At 41.5% G+C, this 25,619-nt stretch overlaps 1 protein-coding gene across 6 annotated transcripts in view; it reads left to right on the forward strand.

Moving 5' to 3' along the window:
* The first annotated feature begins 7,748 nt into the window (after window positions 1-7,748).
* Window positions 7,749-25,619, forward strand: part of mical3.S (microtubule associated monooxygenase, calponin and LIM domain containing 3 S homeolog) — a 118,944-nt gene continuing 101,073 nt past the window's right edge. For all 6 annotated transcript variants that reach the window (XM_041587911.1, XM_041587913.1, XM_041587912.1 and 3 more), the window contains exon 1: window positions 7,749-7,901. The gene's annotated coding sequence lies outside the window, so the exon portion shown is untranslated. The remainder of the gene's footprint in view (window positions 7,902-25,619) is intronic.

Here is a 25,619-nt window from a genome sequence, read left to right on the forward strand (position 1 = left end):
CGGACTGGGGGGACCCGGGGCCCACCGGGACTGCTGGTCCAGGGCCCCCCGCCCCCCTACTGCGCCGCGCCGAGTTCGGCCGCTGGAACGCCGCCATGCGCATGCGCGAGCGGCGCTTCTCGTGCGCATGCGCGAATGGCGCTTCTCGTGCGCATGCGCGAGCGGCGATGCGCATCGCCAAAAACTTTTTTCTCTAAATTTTTATATGTAGAGGGGGTCTGGCCCGGCAGGGGCCCACGAGGGTCGGGGCCCACCGGGTTTTTTCCCGGTGTCCCGCCGGGCCAGTCGGACACTGCACGTGACAGAGATGACACACAATGCTAATACAATACAGTATGGGATCTGTGATTCAGAAACCCGTTATCCAGAAATCTCTGAATTACGGAAAGGCCATCTCCTTTAGACTCCATTTTATCCCAATAATCCAAATGTTTCCATTTTTCTCTGTAATAATAAAACAGTACCTTGTACTTGATACAAACCAGGGGTGTAACTACAGAGGAAGCAGACCCTGCAGTTGCAGGGGTGGGGGGCCAGAAGGTATAGGGAGTCAGGACCAGCAGTGCAGAGAATAGTAAGTGGAAAAGCCTTCTATTCATGGTTTGTTCCATGGAGCACCCAGCTGGCAGTGAAATTAGGGAAATAATCACACAAACAAGGGAAGTAGCATTAGAGAGCACCAGCCCCTCACTGCCGAAGATGCCCATGGGGTCCCAGAGGGCAGTGAGGAGGGAGGCTGCAAGCTCGGTTGCCATGGAGATAATGACGAAGTGTCAGTACCACAGACCGGAGCATGGGGGACCAATGGGTGCAAGATAAAGACGTGGGTCTTCCCGAGAGAGTTATTTTTCCTGAATGATGGATTCTGAGTTCCGATGTAGCCGTTAGGAGGAGCTGAAAAGCAGCAGGGGATTTAGGATGAAGCATCTGCCTGGGGAGCAGATCATGACCTTGCCCGGCAGGTAAGGATTTGTAGCATGACAATCATATTGTGCAATGGAAATCACTAGTGGTTGTAAGAAATAAACTATCAGAGTTGGACATTCAGAGGGGTTCACAATAGGGTGACCTAAGCACCCCTTATTGTTTGTACAGCCCTGCAGAGGAGCTGGGAGAGTAAAGACCCCCACATTCCACCCCAGAGATTTCCTCACCTACTAGAGAGCTGTACGTGTGGGATAGTGTCTGTAGTAAAGCAAGATGCAGTTGGAAGAGAGTATCTATGGGATAGTGTCTGCAGTAAAGCAAAATTCATTTGGGGGAGATTATCTATTGGATAGTGTTTATAGTAAAGCAAGATGCTGTTGGGGGGAGCGTATCTATGGTATAGTGTCTATAGTAAAGCAAGATGCAGTTGGGGGAGAGTATCTATGGGATAGTGTCTATAGTAAAGCAAGATGCAGTTGGAGGATAGTATCTATGGGATAGTGTCTGTAGTAAAGCAAGATGCAGTTGGAAGAGAGTATCTATGGGATAGTGTCTGCAGTAAAGCAAAATTCATTTGGGGGAGATTATCTATTGGATAGTGTTTATAGTAAAGCAAGATGCTGTTGGGGGGAGCGTATCTATGGTATAGTGTCTATAGTAAAGCAAGATGCAGTTGGGGGAGAGTATCTATGGGATAGTGTCTGTAGTAAAGCAAGATGCAGTTGGAGGAGAGTATCTATGGGATAGTGTCTATAGTAAAGCAAGATGCAGTTGGAGGATAGTATCTATGGGATAGTGTCTGTAGTAAAGCAAGATGCAGTTGGAAGAGAGTATCTATGGGATAGTGTCTGCAGTAAAGCAAAATTCATTTGGGGGAGATTATCTATTGGATAGTGTTTATAGTAAAGCAAGATGCTGTTGGGGGGAGCGTATCTATGGTATAGTGTCTATAGTAAAGCAAGATGCAGTTGGGGGAGAGTATCTATGGGATTGTGTTTATAGTAAAGCAAGATGCAGTTGGAGGAGAGTATCTATGGGATAGTGTCTGTAGTAAAGCAAGATGCAATTGGGGGAGAGTATCCATGGGATTGTGTATATTGTAAAGCAAGATGCAGTTGGAGGATAGTATCTATGGGATAGTGTCTGTAGTAAAGCAATATGCAGTTGAGGGGAGTGTATCTATCCATGGGATAGTGTCTATAGTAAAGCAAGATGCAATTGGGGGAGAGTATTTTTGGGATTGTGTCTATAGTAAAGCAAGATGCAGTTGGAGGAGAGTATCTATGGGATTGTGTCTATAGTAAAGCAAGATGCAGTTGGGGGAGAGTATCTATGGGATTGTGTTTATAGTAAAGCAAGATGCAGTTGGAAGAGAGTATCTATGGGATTGTGTCTGCAGTAAAGCAAAATTCATTTGGGGGAGATTATCTATTGGATAGTGTCTATAGTAAAGCAAGATGCAGTTGGGGGAGAGTATCTATGGGATAGTGTCTGTAGTAAAGCAAGATGCAGTTGAGGGGAGTGTATCTATCCATGGGATAGTGTCTATAGTAAAGCAAGATGCAATTGGGGGAGAGTGTCCATGGGATTGTGTCTATAGTAAAGCAAGATGCAGTTGGAGGATAGTATCTATGGGATAGTGTCTGTAGTAAAGCAAGATACAGTTGGAGGAGAGTATCTATGGGATAGTGTCTATAGTAAAGCAAGATGCAGTTGGGGGAGAGTATCTATGGGATAGTGTCTGTAGTAAAGCAAGATGCAGTTGAGGGGAGTGTATTTATCCATGGGATAGTGTCTATAGTAAAGCAAGATGCAATTGGTGGAGAGTATGTTTGGGATAGTGTCTATAGTAAAGCAAGATGCAGTTGGAGGATAGTATCTATGGGATTGTGTTTATAGTAAAGCAAGATGCAGTTGGGGGAGAGTATCTATGGGATAGTATTTATAGTAAGGCCAGTTGGGTGTCATGGGATGCAACTGGCGCTTACTGTATCTAGTAAGGCAGAATAGAATCATTCACGGTCGGCAGTTGCGTTTAGCTCTTTAAATATGTGGTTCATCTTTCAGTTAACTTATAATATGATACAGAATGATTCATTCTAAGAAACTTCTTCATTATCTATTTTTAATAGTTTTTGAATGATTTGCCTTCTTCTTCTGACTCTTTTCAGCTTTTAAATGGGGGGGGGGGTCACTGACCCTCCATCCAAAAACAAACACACAAGCAACACATTTATTGGCATTGTTACTTTTTTTTACTCATCTTTCTATTCGGGCCTCTCCTATTCATATTCCAGTCTCCTATTCAAATCAGTGCATAGTTACTGGACCCTAGCAACCAGATGGCTGAAAATGCAAACTGCAGAGCTGCTGAATAAAAATAACCAAATAACTCAAAAACCACAAACAATAAATGCAAATTGTCTTAAAATCTCACTCTCCACTGTAAGTTAAATATGAGCAACCCCTTCAAGGGACTCACTGAACTTACTTTTACTGTATGAAAACGTATACACTAAACATAGAGCAAGGTTAATTGGTCCCTAATAAAACTGACCATGCTGAATGTGACAGGGACTTTAGATTGTAAGCTCCACTGGAGTAGGGGCTGAATAAATGATGTATAATCTCTGTAAAGTGCTGTGAAATATGTTGGCCTATATTTTGTTGGAAGCTAATGTACAATGGATCTCATTCTCCAGCAGAGGGAGCTCCTACTCTGTTCCTCATCTCTCCGACTAACTTTTTGGGTGATATCTAGGGTTGCCACCTGGCCGGTATTTTACTGACCTGGCCAGTAAAAATGATGGTTGATCCTAATGTTTTTAATAGGGAAAAAAGTTAAATATATAGGAAGTAACACTTATTTTTAGTGCAGCTGAACCTTCCAATATTCAGAGAGTCAGAGTTGTAGTTCAACAACAGCTGAAAGTCCATAGGTCAGAGATCGTTCTAATTAAGATAGTGAATGATACAGAAAGATCTGTTATCCAGAAAACACCAGGTCCCGAGCATTCTGGATAACAGGTCCCCATACCTGTGTTATTAAGAGGATATTCATGGCTCTTATATGTCTATTGTGTATTATTTAGTGAATAATGTAACCCCTATTGTAAAATATAAGAATATTATAAGTCACCGAGGGGTTCCATGATCATACTTCGGCCGAGTGCTTTTATTCAGGTTAAAAAAAAGTTAAATATATAGGAAGGGCGGTATTTTTTTCCAGAAAAAGTGTCAACCCTAGTGATATCACTAAGCACAGAGACTCCAGGCTGGCCCACCCCAGTGCCTAAAGAGAGGGGGCAGTTTAACTGCAACTCCCAGTGCTGGACCAGGTCAGAGTCAGTCGGGCAATATAGAATCCGTAGGGCAGGATGGTTGCAAGTAAATCCAGATAACATCAGGGCAATAATCCAAGAGTAACACTTATTTTTAGTGCAGCTGAACCTTCCAATATTCAGAGAGTCAGAGTTGTAGTTCAACAACAGCTGAAAGTCCATAGGTCAGAGATCGTTCTAATTAAGATAGTGAATGATACAGAAAGATCTGTTATCCAGAAAACACCAGGTCCCGAGCAGGCCCGGACTGGCAATCTGTGGGTTCTGGCAAATGCCAGAGGGGCTGCTATAAGGTGCCATAGTAAGTCAGTAGTTAGTGGGCTGGTGGGCGCTGCTTGGGCCTCTGTGTGGGCTGATTGGGCCTCTTTGCACCTGATTTGGCAGGACCTATTTTAATTCTCAGTCCGGACCTGGTCCCGAGCATTCTGGATAACAGGTCCCCATACCTGTGTTATTAAGAGGATATTCCTGGCTCTTATATGTCTCTTGTGTATTATTTAGTGACTAATGTACCCCCTATTGTAAAATATATAGTGAATAAAGTACCCCTTCTTGTAAAATATAAGGATATTATTAGTTACCGAGGAGTTTCATGACCATATAAAAACACGAGGCCGAAGGCCGAGTGTTTTTATACAGGTCATGGAACTCCGAGGTAACTTCTAATATCCTCATATTTTACAACTGGGGGTACTTTATTTATTATAATACACAAATTTTAGTGAGTCATGTGACACAAATGACATCACTACTCACCGTTTATAACTGATGACATCACTAGTCACCGTTTATAAGGATATAATTTACAGGATATTCATGGCTTTTGTGTATTATATAGTGAATAAAGTACCCCCTCTTGTAAATTATAAGGATATTATAAGTTACAGAGGAGTTTCATGACCATATAAAAACACGAGGCCAAGGTGACTTCTAATATCCTCATATTTTGCAACTGGGTTACTTTATTTCTTATAATACACAAGATTCGGCGAGTCATGTGACAGAAATGACATCAGAACTCACCGTTTATAACTGATGACATCAGAACTCACTGTTTATAAGGATATAATTTACAAGATATTCATGGCTTTTGTGTATTATCCTATCCTATATAATAAAGTTGAAGTGTCTCTGCGTCCAGTCCCTGTGTCCGTGGGATTGCGCTACTGCGCATGTGCCCCACGGACCGTCGCGCCCGTTAATTTAACAGTCTTAATGTCTAGTAAGGATATAATTTACAAGATAATCATGGCTTTTCAGGTTGATGACAGCCGTTACCAGCAGGACTGGACTGGGATTCAAAATAGGCCCTGGCATTCCTAGTACAGAGATGCCCAAACAGCCCCAACTAGCCCACTTAATAGTCACTTTTTGTGGCATCTTAGGGCAGAGACACACGTGGAGATTCAGAGTGATTTAGTCACCTGGTAACAAATCGACTCTTCTTCGGCGACTAATCTCCCTGAACTGCCTCCCGCCGGCTAGAATTTACATCACCGGTGGGATGGCCCTCTGAACGCTTTGTTTTCCGAAGTCGCCCGAAGATGCCTCACGAGAAACTTTGGGCGGCTTCGGAAAAGAATGCTCTCCGAGTGCCATCCCACAGCGATTTAGATTCTAGCCCGCGGGAGGCAGTTTGGGGAGATTAGTCGCCCGAAGAGGAGATGATTTGTCGTCGTTCGACTGATCTCCCCAAATCTCCACGTGTGTCTCTGCCCTTACAGTAGCCCCTCTGGCATTTGCCAGAACACACAGATTTTCAGTCCGGGCCTGGTTACCAGGCTAAGGGAATCTCATTGGCCTGATTCTCCTCTGGGATTTGGAGTTGAGATGATGATGGTCTCATTGCGCTTCCCCTTAATCTCATTACCTCTAACAGTCACTGATTGCCCTTGGCTGAGTGACGCGCAGGATCCGCCTCCTGGTTCTTTCCTTGACATCTCGGGATGCGGTTATCTGTGACGCACTGCGGGAGGCGTCATGTAGCTTGGTCACTGTGGGACAGAGTCACAGATACAATGAGTTTATTTGCATGTTAAAGGGCTGCTCTTAAAGGGACATCAGTGCCGTCCAACTACTTCCATATTTTGGCGCAAAGGGTTAACATATGTCCATGGGCGTCATTATATCCAAATGATGATGTCACACACAGCAGGGTGTTTATTTAGGCAGCCATAGGGCCATAAATAAAACATGGAGGGTCACATGGTCGGGTAATGCATAGGTGCTGTCTAATATCTAATATCTAAATATAATACAGTAATTTGACCACTATATGGGGCACTTTCGTGGTGTGTATGGTAGCAGTATGGCAGCTTTCCACTTATTATAAGAATACATATATTTATATATAATTTCACTTTAGTATGTTATAAAATGTCCCATTCTAAGCACATTTTCATTTGGTCTTCATTTTTTATAGTTTTTTTTTTAAATGATTTTCCTTTTTCTTCTGGCTTTTTCCAGGATTCCATTGGAGGTCACTGACCCCCCCCCCATCTGTAAAAGCTATAGATGTATACAGGCCTCTCCTTCATAGTCCTGTCTCTTTTTCAAACCAATGTGTGGTTGCTAGGGGAATTTAGACTGTAGCAACCAGATGGCTGAAATTGCAGCAACTTGAGAGCTGCTGAATAAAAATCTGAATAACTCAAAAACTACAAATAATAAAAAATGAAAACCAATTGCAAATTGTCCCCGGCAGGTAGGTGCCTGATACCAACTTATCACTTTAAAGGGGTGGTTCACCTTTAAGGTAACTTTAAGTATGATATAGAATGGCCAATGCTAAGCAACTTTTCAATTGGTCTTCATTATTTATTATTTATAGTTTTATAGGTATTTGCCTTTTTCGTCTGACTCTTTGCAGCTTTTATATGGGCGTCGCTGACCCCTTCTAAAAAGCAAATAATTTGCAAGGCTACCAATGTTTTGTTATTGCTACTTTTTATTCCTCATCTTTCTATTCCAGTCTCTTATTCAAATCAGTGCATGGTTGCTAGGGGAGTTTGAAACCTAGCAACCAGATTACTGAAACGGCAAACTGGAGAGCTGCTGACTAAAATCTAAATAACTCAAAAACCACAAATAATAAAAAATGAAAACTAATTGCAAATTGTCTCAGAATATCCCTCTCTACGTCATAGTAACAGTTAATTAAAAGGTAAAGAACCCCTTTCAAACTATTTTCATGCACAGGTGGGCGGTACCTGGCCTGCTCTGCACTCCCCTATTGGTCAGTTTAAGTTGCCCGCCCCATTCCCATGCGCCACCTTTCTATGGTTAGTGGAGCGAACCACTTACTGAGTTAATAGGGGAGGCTATTACAATTGTTTGACTTCTGACCTTTGCTTCAGCTTGGTAAGTCTGATTTGCGATCAACACGAAGTGGCGCAGAATTGAGAGACTGCTTATCCGAATCGCAAGACTTCATTTAGAGATCGGTTTGCTTTTTGGCGCCTGTCCCCTCCGCTGTGTTTGTCAGTAGTTCAGTCCCGATGGGCGGGGTCTTCTTGTCAGAGCGCTGCGGCGGCGGCTGGTTACAATGTTGCACCAGAGAATTCTCCTCAGAACGTTGTGAGGCTTGAGTTTGGCGGACGGGTCCCAGCGAGGACGGGATGCGGTGGAGGAGAGGTGAGGAGGGTGAGGGCGCTGCTGGGGACCCTTCTGCTGTCTTTCACTTTAACCTCTTAGCTGCTGGATGCCACTGAGCACATGCTTTTAATACAGGGATCATTCATATGTCTGAATCATGTTAAAGGGGAGGTTCACCTTTAAATTAACTTTTAGTATATCGTAAACTGGCTAATTCCAAGCAACTTTTCAATTGGTCTTCATTATTTATTTTTTATAGTTTTTATTTAATTATCTGGCTTCTTATTCGGACTCTTTGCAGCTTTAAAACAAGGGGTCGCTGACCCCATCAAAAACAAAGGCTCTGTAAAGTGCAGGTGTATTGTTACTGCTACTTTGTATTCGAGTCCTGAGCGGAAACAATTTCTCCGACCCAAACCCGCATATTTACCCACTTTGATCCAATACCCGACCCCGACCCGCAACTAACTTATCCGCAACTCGCCGACCAGGGTTACCAGGTCTAATTTTCAAATCCAGCCCTAAACTAGCCAAGAGGCACTTCAGCTATTATTGGGCTACTTTTGAATATGTGCAGGGAAAAATAAGTCTTACAAATAAATGAATATCTGGGAAAATACATCATTTTCAAATTTTCATAGTGTGAAGCAAAATGAGACAGATTTGCCCTGGGGACTACAGAGAGGTATAGGGGCCCCATGAGACCCTAATACACATACAATATCAATATTGAACCTCTAGACATTTTGGTGGCCAGTAGATTTTTGCCCAAAAATTGTCTGAAATTGAGGAAAGTGGCGGACGGGAGACTACACAAGTCAGTCCCATTGCATGCTGGGTATTGTAGTCTTACATTAAACTTGGCAGTTGGCAAATTGTTCAACAAAAACTAAATTACCCAACATGCATTGGGGAAACACAGGCTTGGCAAATTAGGGCAGGAAAAGGCTTTGGCTGGTTAGTACAGACCAGCCAAAGGCCCAAATCCGTAACCTTCGCTAGTTTGTACCTTCAAAACCAGCCCGGGCTTTAAATTATTAGCCCAATTTGGCTGGAAAACCGCCAACATGGCAACCCTGCCGCTGACCACCATCAAACAGGAAGTGGTGTTGCTGCAGACCGGAAGTGACATCATCAAAAGTTGACGGAAACAGAAACACGTTTTGTAAAATTTTAAAAGGAGTAAAATAGTGATGTCTGGTGTGTTCAGGCCGACCTCGCACCCCTCTTTCTGGGTCGCAGGCAGTGCGGGTTGAGCTCTTCTGACTGCTCTCCTCGCCCGCGTCCTGGTTGAACTTTTATAGACAAGTGCCTGCGCACCCCACCCCTTTGGTGACGCCATCGGCAGGGCGGGTCGGCTTGGGTCTATAAAAGGAGCGTGGCAGTCGGGAAAATCCTGACCCGCACATCACTAGAGTAAAATATAGACAATATAAGATTAGAAATTTAGACAAGACCCGCATCTATACCCGCACTTGAAAATCCTCCCCTCATTCCACAGGCTAACCGTTATTTTTTTTTTTGTGGGTAACTCGTGGGTACACGACTTGCTGCAGGACTCTATTTTTTTTATTACTCATCTTGCTATTCAGGCCTTTCATATTCCAGTCTCATTCAAATCAAAACATGGTTGCTAGGATAATTTGGACCCTAGAAACCAAAATGCTAGTTGTCTCAGAATATAACTCTCTACATCATACTTTAAGTTAACACAAAGGTGAACAACCCCTTTAATAGTGGGGCTCCGGCCAATGAAGGTAGCCCAGGGTCCTCTTATTTACCAGACAACCTGCAGCTCTTTTTGGGCAATTGTGGAGCTGCTGGAAGTTGTAGTCCAACATCAGCTGTAGATGGGAAATGTTTTTGACCCCAACCTCCCCTTTCTACCCCATAGTTACTGCTCCTTCTCAGGACTAAAGGTGCACTTAACTTTTCTACTCTGTGGGCCCCACCTGGGCTGCCATATCTGCCCAGTTGCCAGTCAGTGTCCCCACTACCTCTTTGACACATGTAATTGCTTGCATGGAGCCTGTGCTAAGTTATTCTTGGTGTCCAGGGAGGATGGGGCAATGTAATTTGGGCAGACATAGGAATCAAATCAAGTACATCGTTGCACTTTCCCTTTAATAAGTACATGAACCTTGTAGAGCAGGGATGGGCTTGCCTGTGTTTCCAATATTATTCCAGCAGACTGTCCCTTGGAAAGGAAAAGGGATCGGCAGCTTTTGGCTCTCCCCGATGTGTTTGATCTGCAACAACTCACTTGGGAATAGGAGCTGGATTGTATAGTAAGCAGGAGCCCTCAGGTTTATGTTATTCTAACTTGACAGTGCTGGGAGTTGTAGTTTTACAGCCGGCTGCTCTTAATATTGATGGTTGTCTTCTTGAGCATCTTGAGCTGGCCCTCCCCTGCTTTCTTCTCCATTTGGAGCACTGTCATAATTAGTATCTCTTGGAATAATTTTGCCTCGTTAGCTGTCATGGGGCGTCTCAGACGTAAACACCCTTCCATGAGAATTGTTTCCAGCCTGAGCTGCTTGTCCTATTATTTGTACTGAGTCATACGTATTCCTAACCTGTTATCTGGGTTGGGATATTCTATATATCTGTAACCCTGTTATGAGCTAAGGGGGCCCAGCCTGAAGGCCAGTTAGGGGGAGATTTGGGGTGAGTGCTTATTTGTGCCCTGGTTACCCTGGAACTATAGCAGGGTGACACCCCAATGTTTCTATATATCTGTAACCTTGTTATGAGCTAAGGGGGCCCAGTCTGAAGGTCAGTTAGGGGGAGATTTGGGGTGAGTGCTTATTTGTACCCTGGGTACCCCTGGAACTATAGCAGGGTGACACCCCAATGTTTCTAAATATCTGTAACCTTGTTATGAGCTAAGGGGGCCCAGTCTGAAGGTCAGTTAGGGGGAGATTTGGTGTGAGTGCTTATTTGTGCCCTGGGTACCCCTGGAACTATAGCAGGGTGACTGTTACCCCAATGTTTCTATATATCTGTAACCTTGTTATGAGCTAAGGGGGCCCAGTCTGAAGGTCAGTTAGGGGGAGATTTGGGGTGAGAGCTTATTTGTACCCTGGGTACCCCTGGAACTATAGCAGGGTGACACCCCAATGTTTCTATATATCTGTAACCTTGTTATGAGTTAAGGGGGCCCAGTCTGAAGGTCAGTTAGGGAGAGATTTGGGGTGAGTGCTTATTTGTACCCTGGGTACCCCTGGAACTATAGCAGGGTGACTGTTACCCCAATGTTTCTATATATCTGTAACCTTGTTATGAGCTAAGGGGGCCCAGTCTGAAGGCCAGTTAAGGTGAGATTTGGGGGGAGTGCTTATTTGTACCCTGGGGACCCCTGGAACCAGAGAGTCTGAGAGTGTTGCATTAATATTAGCACAATAAATCCTCAGTGATCCACCCCTGTAAGATACACGATGTGAAGGAATGAAATCTCTCACTTTGCACTTGACCTTGGGGACTGATTGTTTGGCCGTTTATCACTGTTTAACCACAGACTCCATTGTTATGCAGTTACAGTTAATTTCTAAGATTATACCTCCTGCACAATAACACGTTACTGCTGGGTATAATAGATCTATGAAGGCTCTCAGAGGAGAAAGGGTTTGTATGCGGCCGAGGTGCATCAGCCTTTGTTGTTTATAAAGCGTCAGAGCATTTTCCTGCCCGTCCTGCTGTTCTATTTATTTGAGTTACAGATCCATTACTGAACAAGTTGAGGATAATGTTTTTGTAGCGTGCAACCCACAATTGATCCTGGGCTTGTCGCAATAGGGAACTCAATATATTTCCAGCCTCTCCGGTTTGGACTGAACCACCTGACTGGGCTGTGTTCATACCATTAACAGGGGATGTTCTGAGACAATTTGCAATTGGTTTTTGTTTTTTATTATTGGCGCTTTTTTTTCAGCAGCTCTCCAATTTGCAATTTCAGCAATCTGTTTGCTATGGTCCAAATTACCATAGCAACCATGCTCTGATTTGTAGAAGAGACTAAAGTATGAATAGAAAAGTTCCACAATAGAAAGCGAAGTAATAACCATTTCGCCTTACATTTCGGGGCCGATTCACTAACTTCGAGTGAAGGATTCGAAGTAAAAAAACTTTGAATTTCGAATTTTTTTTGGGCTACTTCGACCATCGAATGGGCTACTTCGACCATCGAATGGGCTACTTCGACCATCGAATGGGCTACTTCGACCATCGAATGGGCTACTTCGACCATCGAATGGGCTACTTCGACCATCGAATGGGCTACTTCGACCATCGAATGGGCTACTTCGACCATCGAATGGGCTACTTCGACCATCGAATGGGCTACTTCGACCATCGAATGGGCTACTTCGACCATCGAATGGGCTACTTCGACCATCGAATGGGCTACTTCGACCATCGAATGGGCTACTTCGACCATCGACTTCGAATCGAAGGATTCGATTACGTTCGACTATTCGACCATTCAATAGTCGAAGTACTGTCTCTTTAAGAAAAAACTTCGACCCCCTAGTTCACCATCTAAAAGCTACCAAACTCAATGTTAGCCTATGGGGAAGGATATTCCTTCGATCGTTGGATTAAAATCCTTCGAATCGTTCGATCGAAGGAATAATCCTTCAATCGTTCGATCACACTATTTGCGCTAAAATCCTTCGACTTCGATATTCGAAGTCGAAGGATTTTAATTCCCAGTCGAATATCGAGAGTTAATTAACCCTCGATATTCGACCCTTGGTGAATCGGCCCCTAAATGTGTAGCTTTCCAGCTTGCAAATGTATCAAAAAAACAAGTGATGTTTAAGGTTAAAATGTATTGCAATTGATACTTTGTATTGCTTATCTTTCTATTCCAGCCTCTCCTATTCATATTCTCGTCTCTTCTGCAAATAAATGCACGGTTGCTATGGTCATTTGGACCCTAGCAACTACATTGCTAAAACAGCAAACTGAAGAGCTGCTGAATAAAAAAAGCTAAATAAACCAAAAACTGCAAGTAACACAAAATGTAGACCCATTGCAAATTTTCACGCAATGTCTATATCATACTAAAATTTAATTTAAAGGTCAACTTAAGGCATATGGGCAATTTCAGGTCCTCTTTTGTACCAATTTTTTTTGTAACTTGAGGAGGGGTGCCTCCATGCAATCTCCACCCAAGGAAGCCCTAGTTACTAACCCAGTGGTCACCTGGGAAAAGGGATCTGCTAACAAAGAGAATGGAATCCATATAAAAAAACAAAAAAACAATATGAACTGCTGATTCACAACATAAACCACTCAAGTTATGGCCATACAAACCACATCTCTTCTAACATGTAGCCCCTGGCTACAAAACCCTGGTACCCTTTCCATTTAGACCCTCTCTTATTCATAGTCCAGTCTCACATTTAAGTCAAATCATGGTTGCTAGGGTAATTTGGACCCTAGCAACCAGATATTTGCAAACAGGACAGCCGCTGAATAAAAAGCTACATTTTCCAAAAAAACACCAGTTGCAAACTGAGAAAGAGAATTTCTCTTTACATCAAAGTTAATTTAAAAGTGAACAACCCCTTTTAAAGGGAAAGTATACATTCATTAATCAGCAGGCTTTTTGATAATGCTCGTCTTTACAAATAGAATCATCTTTGAATGTTATATCTCGCAACTAATAGGAGTCGTATTGTTTATTAAATACGTGTATCATTTTATCCCAAATCAATAAGTTGTCATTTTGGGTGCAGTGGGTTCTTCTTGCTGCCGTTGTTCTGGGTGCTGGGCACATATAGGACTCCTAAGTGATTCATCCTCTGGGAGAAATTAGATGCTGTGTTTTCTGCTGTCGCCAGTCTATTTTTAACCCCGTGATATACAAGGTCCTTTGGCAAGTACAGGGCTGTTAAACACACTTAACAGTGCTTTTTTTATGGTCTCTGAAGTGCCTGGGCTATTTTCATATAAAGTTCAGCCCCGTGTCAGCGAGTAGTATTGTCCTTTTAAAGGGTCGGTGTATCCTATAGCACTTCAGGGTTTCTAGAGACATCCGGTAAATGATTTGATGCTATAAATGTGTTTCCTATTGCTTATTAGATTCTATTTTTCCCAGGTTGCATCAGTAAGTACAATAACATGCAGACGGCGTGAGCTCTGTAAAGCGATGGGGGACATGTTGGCAGTTGTATAAATAAATTTATAATAATGGATATTATAATTTAAACAAACTGTTGGTGCTAGCTAAAAGCCCTTGTCTGGGTAGATTGTCCACATTATAATGGTACAGTTATAGGATGTGAATCCCTAGGATTTTCTGGGTAAGGGATCTTTCCGTAATTTGAATCTTCGTACCTTAAAGGGCACTTGTGGACAAAAATATTATCCCAAACCAAAGGTGCCGGCTAATAGAGTGGGTTGGGGGTAACTTTTTTTTTTTTTTTTAATTGCCACCAATAAAAAAAAAAAAAAAAAAAAAAACCCAAAACACACTACCATTACCCTCAACTGGAGTGCATACCTTATTAGCCCCTACCTTTGGTTGAGGATGATTATGTTTGGCCAACATGTGCTCTTTAAAAGACCAGTAACAGCAAAAAATTTAGAAATATAAAATTCGTTAGTATGCTAGGAAAAAAAAAAAAGACGCCAACACAAAACTTCCCAAAACTCCGCTTGCGCTCCTCTTCAGAAACGGCGATGATCCATCGTATCGTTGATTTCTCCTCCCTGGCTATCTCCTATAAGGAAGGCAGGGAGGAGAAATCGAGCGCCGCACGATGGATCGCCGATTGCCTTTTCTGAAGAGGAGCGAAAGCGGAGTGTTGGTAAGTTATTTCTTAATAAAAACTTAGCGACTTTAAAGTTAAATATGTGTTGGTGTCTTTTTTTCATAGCATACTAACAAATTTTAAAAAAATATTTGCTGTTAACGGTCCTTTAAGTCTACTAGAAAATTATGTAAATTAAATAAACCCCATAGGCTGGTTTTGCTTCCAATAAGGATTATGCTTGGATCAACTACAAGGTGCTGTTTTATTTTAGAGAAAAATAAAATAATTTCTAAAAATTTGTATTATTTAGATAAAATGGAGTCTGAGAGACGGCCTTTCCATAATTCAGAGTTTTAAGGGGTTTCCGTATCTGCTCATTGGGTGGCCTCTAAAAAATGAGCGGATCTCATTTATTGGTGGTCTTAGAATGTGGTGCGTTACAAGTATACATGGAATAGCATTGCAGCATGGGCACTGTGAGGCTTTTAAGCTGTAGGTTTTACAGTCTGTGGCACATAAAGGGTTAAAAAATTTTTTAAAAAAAGATGAAATTTAAAAAAAAAAAAAGCCAAGTTCCAAACTTTGCCCATGATTAGGGATTTGACCCGTTTCGTTTTGCCAGAAATTTGCTGCCAGCGAAATGTCACCGACGCCCATTAAAATCTATGGGTGTCAAAAATGTTTTTTTTTTTGTTTTTTTTTTTTGACGCACAACGCCATACAAGTCTATGGGCGTCATTTCCGCGGCGAAACAAGGCGAAAAAATTCGCCCATCCCTACCTATGATACAACATACTGCATCATTCTAAAAGGGGTTGTTCACTCTTCCATAAACAGACTTTTTTCAATTTACTGTTTTTCCCAAAATTTAAGTTTAAAGTTTAATGTTCCTGTCTGTGGGGTTTCAGACTGACAGCTCAGTGATCCAGGATCATTCTGAACTGAATTTTCTACATGTAGTTGATACATTTCTCAGCAGCATCTGGGGAATATCAGCAACTATTGTATCAATTCTAACTACCGACTTTAATGAAAGGGATTCTGCTCAGCAGGGACAAAGATAACAAATGTATCCGTTTAAAACAGTTAAAGAGTCGGCGACCCCCCCCTCCCCTCAGAACTGCTTTAGAAGGTTAAAAATTAAACTATACATTTCAATTTTAGAAAAACATTCACAAATCGAAAATAGAAAGTAATTGGGAAAAAGTTGAACAATTTGAAACCAACTGAACTGAAAAATGTGTTTTGAAGGTGAACAACCCCTTTAGAGCTCATTGTTTCTCATCTCTGTTATTCTAGAGGAAAGGTTCTGAGGTTTCTCGCTTCTCTCTGCATTTTTCTCACATTGGGATATAAATGGCTGTGGCCCAAAGCCTCAAGCCAATGGCATTAGTTAAATGTGCTGCAGGACTGACATTCACTGGTGTTTTGCACAAGCATGCATTATTCTGCACTTTCCTTACTCTGTGTATTGTAACTGGCTACAGCTGTAAACGTTCGGCCAAAGCTCTATGTCCGAGATGAGGTTTAGAGGTGCAGTTGCGCTTCCCCTTGACTTGCTCACAAAATTAGCAGTTTCAGTGCTTCCTGTGAAAGTGGCTTTCTGTTTAACCTTGTATAAACACCTGTCTGTTCATTATTAAATGTTCTGGGGTCACCTTGCAATCTTGTACACCAGGGTAAAGGAGAAGTTGGCCTTGTATCTTTTAGAAAGATGCAGACAACTCCCCAGACTTATTTGTAATTCTTCAGTTTATAGGAAAACTGAAAAAAAAATGCTGTACCTTATCCTTAGCTACTGTACCAGCCCAAGGCCCTTGCAGCCCTTTAGCAGGGATGATGGGCTGATGTTAATAACCTAAACTTTGGGGTCCTGGATATCAAAGGATAACCTTTTACCAAGGATTCGGGGCATCCCTAGTAATTATGCCTTTAAAGGGCATGTAAAGGCAAAAAAAATACAATTTTTACTTACTTTAATGAGAAACAAACCTATCTCCAATATACTTTAATTAAAAAATGTGTACGGTTTTTATAAGAAACCTGACTGTATGCAGTGAAATTCTCCCTTCATTTACTGCTGTGGATAGGAATTGTCAGACGGCCCCTCACTGCTCTGCAAGGAAACAATTATACTTATGAACAGTAGGGGGAGCCCCGCCTTACTTCCCAGCCATGCAGAACTCAAGCAGCTTTGTTTGTTTCCCTGTAGAGCAGTCGGTGACTGTAGAGATTTGTATTGGATTTTATTTTTGCCTTTACATCCCCTTTACTATTTCCAACTCCAGCTGCAGGGACAAAAATCATGGAGCCAGATTTAAACAGTTAAACTGGGATTCTATTTGGAGGATTATTTTGCTGCAGCCACTGGTTCTGCAGAGTTGGAGAAAGTTTGTATTAAATAATACAAAAACTATAAAATCCACATTAGATTACATGACAACACAGGACCCAGTGCAGTCTGCATATTCTGTTTATTCATCGGTCTTGCTTTATCGGCGTCTGGCAGATATTATTTAACTTGTGCTGCTTTGATAATTTATGAGGATCCCTAAGCAGCCCAGACCACACTGAGCATGTGCACAGTCTTGGTCTTGCAAAGATGTTTAACAAAGTTACAAGATGGTGACCCCCTGCGGCCAACTTTGAAAGCATAAATCATTTGTTTGATTAGGCTTGTGGTGCAGTAAGTTCTTGTTTATGTTAGTATACCTTCTAAACCTTCTAACCGTATTCTATTTTAGACTTTACTTCCCTTTAAAGTTATCCACAGTAGCTTACCATCTTTTATAATTACTAAGAATGCACCAAATCCAATATTTTAACATCGGTCCAGAGCACACTGAGCATGTGCAGTGCCACTGACACTCAAAAGATGACTTTTGAGTAATCTTTTACATTAAAGTTTCTTTAAAGCGTCACTTTCCTCCTTAAAGGGAGTTAACTTTTAGTCTGTTATAGAATGGCTATTTTGAAGCAACTTTTCAATTGGTCTTCATTTTTTTCTTGTAGTTTTTTTTGAATAATTTGCCTTCTTCTTCTGACTCTTTCCAGCTTTCAAGTGGGGGTCACTGACCCCCATCTAAAAACAAGTGCTCTGCAAGGCTACAAAAGTATTGTTATTGCTACTTTTTATTACTTGTCTTTATTTTTAGGCCTCTCCTATTCATACTCCAGTCTCTCATTGAAATCAATACATGGTTGCTAGGGTAATTTGGACCCTAACAACCAGATGGTCTGATACTGGAGAAGATCAGAATATCACTCTCTACGTCATACTAAAAGTTAATTTAAAGGTGAACAACTCCTTTAAAGCACAACAGTACCAATCAGAGATGTTACCCCTGGAAACAGCCCCCCAATAAATGCTTTTGAGTCTCTCTAGTGCCTATATAATTGCTGCACTGGGGAGTCTTATCAGCAGGACCAGCACTTGAAATCCAGAGCCACGTTCCACTCTTATCAATAACAGCACAGCATCCGCCGGCAGCTCATTATGTGCCGGGAACTAAAGGAGGACTTGCTGTATGAGTGAATTCACAAAAATGACATCACTAAGCTCCGTTTATAACTGATGACATCACTAACAGCCGTTTATAAGGATATCATTTACAGGATTCATGGCTTTTGTGCATTCTATTTAAATTGATGACCTGCACAAACTTATAAGAAGGAAAAGTCCCTGTTTCTGTATAGAATGGAGTTTCCCCTCTGTCGGTCAATGTTGAGCTCTATTGTACTTTTTGTGCTATTCGTTGTATAGTTTTGATTACAGGAAAAAAAAAAAAAAAACTCCTGAAAAGCTATGCACGTTGTTTAGTGGCGTGCTGTATTTGCTGACTCTTAAAATGAAAATATACTCTAAGTTGAACCCAGCTGTCCAGTCTTTATACACCTATTTCATTCACAGCACTTCAAGCTAGAGAAACAAAGGACAGGTTTATCAAGGAGAGTGATGGATAAGAAAGAACAGAATAAGCCACGGATCTTTTGAAATACAGAAAGATATGAAGTCTGATCTTTAAAGGAGCGATATCACCAAAAAAGTGTTTTAAAGGAATCACAATATAATGTAGTGTTGCTCTGCACTGGTAAAACTGGTGTGTTTGCTTCAGAAACACTACTATAGTTTATATAAAGAAGCTGCTGTGTAGCCATGGGGGCAGCCATTCAAGCACAGGATACACAGTAGATAACAGATAAGTACTACTATAGTTTATATAAACAAGCTGCTGTGTAGCCATGGGGGCAGCCATTCAAGCACAGGATACACGGTAGATAACAGATAAGTACTACTGTAGTTTATGTAAACAGGCTGCTGTGTAGCCATGGGGGCAGCCATTCAAGCACAGGATACACAGTAGATAACAGATAAGTACTACTATAGTTTATATAAACAAGCTGCTGTGTAGCCATGGGAGCAGCCATTCAAGCACAGGATACACAGTAGATAACAGATAAGTACTACTATAGTTTATATAAACAGGCTGCTGTGTAGCCATGGGGACAGCCATTCAAGCACAGGATACACAGTAGATAACAGATAAGTACTACTATAGTTTATATAAACAAGCTGCTGTGTAGCCATGGGGGCAGCCATTCAAGCACAGGATACACAGTAGATAACAGATAAGTACTACTATAGTTTATATAAACAAGCTGCTGTGTAGCCATGGGGGCAGCCATTCAAGCACAGGATACACAGTAGATAACAGATAAGTACTACTATAGTTTATATAAACAAGCTGCTGTGTAGCCATGGGGGCAGCCATTCAAGCACAGGATACACAGTAGATAACAGAAGTTCTGAAGATTTCCATTGTATACTACAGAGCTTATCTGTTATCTGCTGTGTATCCCATGCCTTTTCTCCCTTTTAATGGCTACCCCATGGCTACACAGCAGCTTATTGATAGTTGAGTTTCTGAAGAAAACATGCCAGTTTTAACAGTGCAGCACAAGAGTACATTATATTTTCATTACTTTAGGACACTTTCATTTTTTTGGTGTTACTTTTACTTTAATATATACATAGCCGTGCCTTTAGAAATGTATCGACACAACTGTCAACAACTGTGTTGTGACCCAAAAAAAAAAGTGTCACAATGACATTAAAGGAATGTAGGAATCTAAAAATACATGAGCTTTTCTGAAGCTCTGCGTTCTTTCTCTGTCTCGAACGAGATTTTCTTTTATGCTGCTGGCCCATTTATGTGTCGTGGGTGTAGTGTTTGCTTAGGGTTCCTTTGTATGTTCTACATCATTGAGCGCCTTGACTGAGCATGAATGGACTCTGAAGACCAGCGTTTATTCGTTTTAGCTTTAAAATCACTTTTATATTTTTTACAGATCAACCCTATGTATTGGGCTGATCTATTGGTGGATGGGGAAGTTCCTTAATGAGTCTTGGCACTTCCAGCAAGCCATGGAGACGGTTTGATACCACCATGGGCTCCGTCAGAGGGGTACAAGGTTGGTTTGCGTGGTTATAACTAGGGTGGGTTATGTTGTGAATCTGGAGGCATATTGTTTTTTCATCTGGGCTCCATTTTATTTGTGGGCAGGGCCCTTTGCCTAGATGACCACTGGTTAATAACTGGGGCCTCCTTGGGTGGAAAGTCCATGGTTCCTGATTTGAGGCATTAGTCTTCGAGTTACAAAAAAAAAAATTGGTATAAAGGAAGACCTGAAATTGCCCGTATGCCTTAAAGGAGAGTCCTGCGCAGAAAGAATTTGTTAAACCTGAACCCAACCCGGGACCCAGACCCGCAACCCGCATTCTTAACCACTTGGGCTCGCTACCTGACCCGCAAGTACCTTATCTGCGGCCCGCTGACAATCAGGAAGTGCTGTTATTGTAAACTGGAAGTGACATCATCAGAAGTAGGCGTGATCAGAAAGAAGAACCGCTGACCCGTCTCTCTACCTGCACCTGAAACTTCTACCCACAACCTACAGGTTACCCGCTTTTTTGCACTGCAAGACTTTACCATAAAGGGGTTGTTCACCTTTAAATTAACTCTTAGTATGATAGAGACATTGATAGTCTAAAAAATGTTTTACATTTTTTGTTTCTATCAGTTTCTGGTTTATCTAGCTTTTTTTATTCCGCAGCTCTTCAGTTTGCTGTTTTAGCAATGAAGTTGCTAGGGTCCAAAATACCATAGCAACCATGCATTTACTAGTATAAGAGACAGGGATATGAATAGAAAGAGGAGAAATAAAAAGTAGCAATAACAATACATGTGTAGCCTTACAGAGCATTTTTATTTTAAGATGGGGTCAGTGACCCCGATTTGAAAGCTGGAAAGAACATTCAAAAACTAAAAAAAACAAAAAAACGAAGGCCAATTTTAAAAGTTGCTCAGAATGAGTTATTTTAAAAATTATAAAAATTATAAAAATATTAAATGTGGTCATACACAAATACAATACGTATGACTATTAATATGGGTATGGTGGTCCACCAATCCCGAACAGGTTTTAAAACATCATCCGCCAGTGTCAACCAGTTCATGGTCCATGGACAGTTTTCTGCTGTTCCGAATTGTTGCACAATAAAAATGTCGCATATGGTTCGTTAGTGTGCTTTCTCAGCCAAACATTTCCTCCTGCGAGCAATTCAACCATGCTGCGAGCCAGTAGTGCTTTGCAGATTGCTGACTCTTGCTGGAAACGGTCAATGATAGACGGATCAATTTTTTTTTTAACGTTTAACACCCCTTTGCCGAAATGCCCTTTCAAACAAGCTTTTTTGGGTTGCCGTCACATTATATAGACTTATGCTCTAGTAAGCGATAGAAAAGCCTCTTCACGTAGAATGTAGTGAAACTGCATTTTCTAGTGAGATATGTAAAGCTTTGTTTCTTTCTTAGTGTTTCAGTATGCTCTTTCAATAAAAGGGTAACTGATCCCTTTCTTTTTTATTAAAGGGAAAACAGACAAAATCTACCTTGTACCTTTCCGCAAAGGGCCAGTAAAGGTGGCCATGCATGGGCCGATAAAAGCTGCCGACAGACCGTGTCGGCAGCTTATTGGCCCGTGTATGGGGCCCCCCGACGGGCTTCTCGATCAAATGGGAGGAAAAATCCCGTCGGATTGCGGCCGCATCTATTCTTTGATGCGGTCCCGCAATCCGACCGCCCATTACTATTCGTTAGGATCCGATCGTTGGGCCCACGATCGGATCAGCCCGATACTTCCCACCTCAAGGTGGGCATATCGGGGAGAGATCGGCTCGTTTGGCCCACATATCGAAGTGGGTTCTGTGTTCTCTGCACTTCTGCTTCTGAGTTCATAATCTAACAAAATAACTGTCTTTTGCACAATTCCTGCATGTAGAGAGACTTAATTTCTGGCTCTGATATATCTTCTAGGCCAGGGGTCCCCAAACGTTTTCACCCGTGAGCAACATTCAGATGTAAAAGAGTTGGAGAGCAACACTAGCATGTAAAATGTTTCTGGGTGGTGCCAAATAAGGGCTATGATTGGCTATTGGTAGCCCCTATGTGCTCTGGCAACCTATAGCAGGCTCCATTTGGCAGTATATCTGTTTTTTATACAACCAAAACTTGCCTCCAAGCCTGAAATTCAAAAATAAGCCCCTGCTTTGAGGCCACTGAGAGCAACATCCAAGGTGTTGGGGAGCAGCATGTTGCTCACGAGCTTCTGGTTGGGGATCATTGTTTTAGTCAAAAGGAGCCCCTCCTATAAGAATTATTGGATCTAACTGTCAATGAATATCTGACACCCAACTCCTGCATGAAGAGAAACAGATGCTGAGAGCGGAATAGTGAAGATAAACTTGATCATTTCATAAACACTGTAATTGATTGTATTTAGAAAACTTCTTATTTCAGAATGCTGAAGCTTATATTCAATTTTCATTTTTGTGATAGTTACCCTTTAAATATACTGATTAACCAACCTTGAAGTCTACTGTCCTCTGATATATTATTTCACTAGTTAGCCATTTTTTGGTGCAGTTCCCCTTTAATCCCGTGTTCTAATTATTACACGGGTGAGTTTCAAGGAGATTCTGTGCTTTGTGTTTCTTATCAGGATCCTAGAACAAATGGTTTGGCACGTGGCCCTGTTGGGAATTGCCATTTGCCACGTATTCTTTATCTATTCTTTTATTACTGTGATTCTTGTCTCTCCTTTAGTATGCAGACTAAGAGAATGAATGAATAGTTCATAATGCTTTCACTGGAGGCACCGAGCAGCTTCTCCTTCCCAAATCATGAATGGAAATTCACATGGCGTCAACCCCCCTTCAGTACCAGCGTCCACTTACTAATGTTCACCATAACCATTTACAATACAAATACATTTTTGCAGCCAGAATTCACACAGCTCCTGTTTTATTTAAAGAATGATGCCCCGAATCCAGGATTCGGTTCGGGATTCGGCCTTTTTCAGCAGGATTTGGGCGAATCCTTGTGCCTGGCTGAACCGAATCCTAATTTGCATATGAAAAATAGGGGCTGGAAAGGTAGAAAAAAGGAAGTAAGAAAATTTTACCCCACTATTTCCTTTCCCGACCCTAATTTCATATGCAAATCAGATTTTGGTTTGGTATTGGGCCGAATCTTTCACAAAGGATTCGGCCGGACCCCAAATAGTGGATTTGCTGCATCCCTGCTACATAAGCTTCATATAATCGTAAGAGTGCAATGGGCCTGACGCGTTTGTGGCAGACACAATAAATTGTTTGCTATTGTGCTTGCATCTCGACACAATTCAGGTGCAGATGCGTAAGCGTTGTAAATCTGTATTCTATTCCATTACTTCGAGTGCTCCGGGGTCAAACCAAGCCGCCTCCCCAGGACGATTGTTCCCTGCTTATGAAGTCTCTGATCCTTTAAAATCTTTTGTAAACAGGAGATATTTCCAGGTCACCGACCCCATTCTCTTTTCCTTTATGTACAGAGCTGGGTTATGTTTGCTCCTGGTTTTCACATTCTCAGACAGAGACTGGCTTCCAAGTCAATCGGAAAAAGGAAAGGGCTTCCTTTAGGTTTAGGCTAATACTTGAGACCGCAGCCCAGATGGGCCCCGGGCCCCCAAGTCCTACCCTGCCCTGGTGTGTTGATCCAATGTTGACCTGTACCATCTGAAGCCGTGACTTTTTCATACCTTTCTGTACTATGACTAGTTTGTGACAATTTTTAAGCATGTCAGACCCGACTCTTGTTCCTTCTAGGGATGGCTTAAACCTATTCTGATATCCTCCCAAACCAAATAAAACAGGGATTATTGTGAATTGAATATGTTCTTTAGATCTTGTCTTATTACAGGCTTGTGCAAACAGTGATTTGTAAACACAGGCCATTGAAGTTCTCTCCACAGCAGCTGCTGTCTTGAAGGCAAATAAGACTTCTGTTATCAAAGAATTTGTACCGTTAAAGAGGTAGATCACCTTTAATTTAGGGATGCACCTAATCCAGGAGTCGGCCTTTTTCATCAGGATTTGGATTCTGATGTAACCTTGTGCCTTTTTCTTTTTGATTATTTGCGCCCCTGAGGAAGACCACTATGGTCAACGCATTGGGCTCACAAATTATTTTTGTAACCCCCTTTTTTTATATAATATTAGTTTATTTTATTTTTTTCTTGGTTTCTTGTATGTTAGTTTTGGAGACCCTCATGGGGAGCCTCCTATGGATTAGCACTTCATATTATATTTTAACGGTGTGCCTTCTTATTTGATTTTTTCAGAAACCTTGTGCCTGGCTGAACCGAATCTGGTTGCATATGTAAATTAGGAACGGTTAGGGAAAAAGTCGATTTGGTGCATCCCTACTTTAAATTAACTTTTAGTATAGACAGGGATATTCTTAGACACTTGGCAGTTGGTTTTGGTTTTGTTCAGCAACGCTCCAGCCTGGAATTTAGGGTCCAATTTACCCTGTGTACATGGCGGGAGACAAGCCAGCCAATATTAACAGAAGACTTGGATATCGGTCTGCTCGTCGACTTGAAGGCGCCCAAACTTCAGCCGCTGTTAATGCTGAATCCTTGGATACAGGTAGAATTCTATTGTTTCTACCTCTATATATGTGACTATTCAGCTCTGACATGACCGTAATGAAGACAATCTTTAGATCATTGTTGTTGCGTCTATGGCTGCCTTAAAGGATAAGTTAAACTTTAAGATAAGTGAATGTAAAATTGACGAGAGTGTTATTCTAAGCCCTTTTGTCATTTACATTCATTATTTATTTTCTTTTTATTCCAAGATATTAAGGGATACATGTGCTGTTAATATGAATTAATTTTGTTCCAACAGCGCCACCTGCTGGTCAGTTCCTGACCAGTCTGACCAGCAAGTAGTCAAGGAAGTTGTCAGGAGAAAGAAAGAGGCTGCTCTGATGTTCTTCTGCTTAGGAAAGATTTGAGAAAGGTTTCTGTTTTCCTAAGCAGAAGAACATCAGAGCAGCCTCTTTCTTTCTCATGAAAACTTCCTTGACTACTTGGTGGTCAGACTGATCAGAAAATGACCAGCAGGTGGCGCTGTTGGAACAAAATTCATTCATATTAACAGCACATGTATCCCTTAATATCTTGGAATAAAGATAAAATAAATAATGAATGTAAATGACAAAAGGGCTTAGAATAACACTCTCATCAATTTTACATTCACTTATTTTAAAGGTTTACTTATCCTTTAACAATAAAATTGTAGCCTCACAGAGAAATAGTGTTTTGGCTGCCTCTTTCTTGCTGGAAAGGCAAATAACTAAAACTTTTTGTGTTTGTGTACATTATTGCACTGCAATGTTATTCCCGGAATCTTAAAAATGGATTAATACTTTTCACAGAATCAACATTCTGTTTTCTTTCCGTTAACGACTTGAACTCTTCTTCCTATTATTAGTAGCCTTGAATTGACTTCTTGCTTATGAACTATGAATCAGGTTTATCAGTTCTATGTTTTGTGAAAATGTAAGATATGGTGATATAATAATGCCAGTGCCGGTAATATTTTTCTTTC

This window comes from Xenopus laevis, chromosome 3S, assembly GCF_017654675.1.
Source record: "Xenopus laevis strain J_2021 chromosome 3S, Xenopus_laevis_v10.1, whole genome shotgun sequence".
NCBI classification, from domain to species: domain Eukaryota; kingdom Metazoa; phylum Chordata; class Amphibia; order Anura; family Pipidae; genus Xenopus; species Xenopus laevis.